Source organism: Dromiciops gliroides, chromosome 3 (genome assembly GCF_019393635.1).
Source record: "Dromiciops gliroides isolate mDroGli1 chromosome 3, mDroGli1.pri, whole genome shotgun sequence".
In the NCBI taxonomy this organism is placed as follows: Eukaryota; Metazoa; Chordata; class Mammalia; order Microbiotheria; family Microbiotheriidae; genus Dromiciops; species Dromiciops gliroides.
This window is the reverse complement of record NC_057863.1, coordinates 164,982,761-164,985,505: the sequence shown is the minus strand read 5'-3', so window position 1 is coordinate 164,985,505 and position 2,745 is coordinate 164,982,761. Positions and strand designations below refer to the sequence as shown.

Here is a 2,745-nt window from a genome sequence, read left to right as displayed (position 1 = left end):
CAAAACAGAAGTAATTAATTATTGTTGTTTTTTTGATCAATGCTGCTTTTTGTTTGTTTGTTTGTTTATACTCACAGTTTTCTAGTGACTAAAATTCATGGCAGACCAATATACAAAAGGGGGAAATGATATGTATTGAACAAAGCACTGAATTGTGGAGTCAAAATATTGAATTTTAATTCCACCTTTTCCATTTTCTAAATGTCTGACCTTAATTGTATTCTCTGGCCCTTCTCTGTCTAAGACAAGAATGATTCAAAATGATAATTTGGGACTTTGGTGAGAGCAGTAATGAAAGCCAATTCCATAAACAAGAAACCTGAAGCTAGGGAAAATGTTCCTTTATAACTTATTTGACCAAAAATTGGGGCATTTTTTTGATTGAATAGAGAAAAGGCTTGAATCCCTATACTCAAGGTATGTGGAAGCAATATTAGGCAATCAACTTTTACTGAACAGTAGATTATCAGAGAGTATATGAGATTAAGAAAAACAAACTAACTTGGTTCTACTACCAGTTCTACTCCAAATTCAACATTTAGCAAATTGGTTTCTTTTGTTTTGCTGCCTTTATCTTCAAAGTTAAGCTATTTTATTAATATTGAAAGAGCCCTAAAATTGGAATTGGAAGATATGGATTCAAACTCTATCACTGTCCCCTATAATCAGTATGATGTTGGGCATGGCATATAATCTTTTCTGGGTCTGAGGTTCTATAGCTACAACACTCAGCCATTGGTGAGATTCTTCTAGGATCACCATGGAACTATTATCATATCTGGATCCTTCTATCCCTAACATATCTCTCCACTATGTTAGCTACATTCTGCCATTGGTGTGTTCTTTCTAGGGTCTTCATTTTGGGAATAGGCTTGTCAGCCACCCTCATTGACAAACTGACTATACCTTTGATTTAGGACTTAGATATCATGCCCTCATGTCGGTCCCCCTTATCCCCTAGATAATTTTGTATTTGATCCTAAAACCAATAGGGAGCCCCTGGGGTTTATTGAGTAGGAAGGTAAAATAAATAAGCTGTATTTTAAACTTCAGTGGTTCCAGATTGCTGCTTACTTTTTAACATGACAATGTACTCTCCAATTCAAAGATACTGGCTTCATTGGTCTCCCATGAATAAGATTTGCCGTATCTCAGATTTGGGCATTTTTTTTTCTAATGGTTCCTAATACCTGCAATGTGGTCCCCTTTAATATCTGCCTACTGGCTTGTCTGGCATATTTTAAAGTGCAAACTAAAATCCAGTCTTCTACAGAAAGCCTTTCCTAATTATTCTTTATTTTAATGTCTTCTGTCTGTTAATTATTTTTTTAAATGTATTCTACCTATAGTTTTTACCTTTTTGTTTTCTTGTTCTTCCCCCATTACATTGTGAGACGATTAAGGGCTAGAACTGTATTTCTTTTTTTCTTTTTGTATCTCCAGGATTTAGCATAGTTCATGGCACACAGTAGAGATGTAACAAATACCCATAAATCGATTCATTGATGATGCTCTGAGGGGTTGTACTATACAAGGTAATATTCAGCTTCAAAATTCTATATGCCTGTAAGTCATCCTGCTCTCCATTGTCTCCCCCACCACTGATTGTTTTTTCATCAATACTAAGTCATTTTATTGGGATGTAAATGGCAGTGTTTTTTTGGTACAGATTATGAAAAGGTTAGATAACGAAAATATACATGCACTGAAAGAATGGAATGGTACCCACAGTTCCCAGGTGTGGGAGAAGGCAGGTGTGGCTTAGTTCTCACTGTCACTATCTCCCAGGGTGTGCTTGTCAAAAAGATATTCTGCCTTCCAGAATTGGGGGTCCCTATTTTGTGTAGGTTGGTTATGTGATCACCCAGTTGTTTGACGGACTTTACCTGTTCATGCGGGTAGTGGCTTTCAATGAAATCACATAAATGCGGGTCCTTTTTGTCAGTTGCCAGCTTGTGCAGTTCCAGGAATGACTGATTGACATTTTTTTTTCCAAGTGCAAGGCACAATCCATTGTGTTGAGTCTGCTTTCCCAGTCATCATGATCTGATTTCTTGATGTCTTGCAGGAACATGTGGCTGCCTCTTTGGTTCTGCAGTTTCATCAGTTTCTCAGCATGATCCCACTCCTCATGGGACTGGTGTAGGAAATACTTGGCAAAATTCTTCAGGGCTACGTTATTTTGGTCGAAGTAGTAAGACATAGACAGATAGACATAGGCGGCATAGAGCTCCAGTTTGATCTGCTGGCTGATGGTGGCCTCAGAGTCCTGGTTTTAGTTCTGTCATACCTGAGAGGGAGATGAGGTTCACCTTGGTGGCAGAGATGGTAAAGGTGGAGAGGTATCTAAGGGTTAACCAGACCAGGAATCATGCAGCGGGTTCCATTTAAGCATGGTTGAAGCAGGAAACTGGAGCAACTCCCTTTCCCTGTACTTCTGACCCTACCAATGATTTTTTTTTTTTTAATCAAAGCCTGCACACCATAGCTTACTGATTTCCCTGCTTGTGTCTTATTACTTTCATCTTCCATTTTGGTCTAGATTCCTAAAATATAAATTATGTCTGCTATTCTTTTTCCCATGTTAAAAAAAAAGTGGAGGGAAGGGGAGAGAAGGAAAGGGAAAGGAAAAAAGAAAACTAAAGAAAAAAGAAAAGAAAAGAAAGAAAAAACCCTCAGAGATGATTTTTTTATTTTTTAAGTTATTTGTTTATTTATTGCTTTGTAAGTTTATTACAACTATGC

General features: G+C 37.3%; 1 pseudogene; it reads right to left on the bottom strand.

Moving 5' to 3' along the window:
* Positions 1-1,670: 1,670 nt before the first annotated feature.
* On the bottom strand, positions 1,671-2,532 carry LOC122747282 (annotated as a pseudogene).
* Positions 2,533-2,745: the final 213 nt, after the last annotated feature.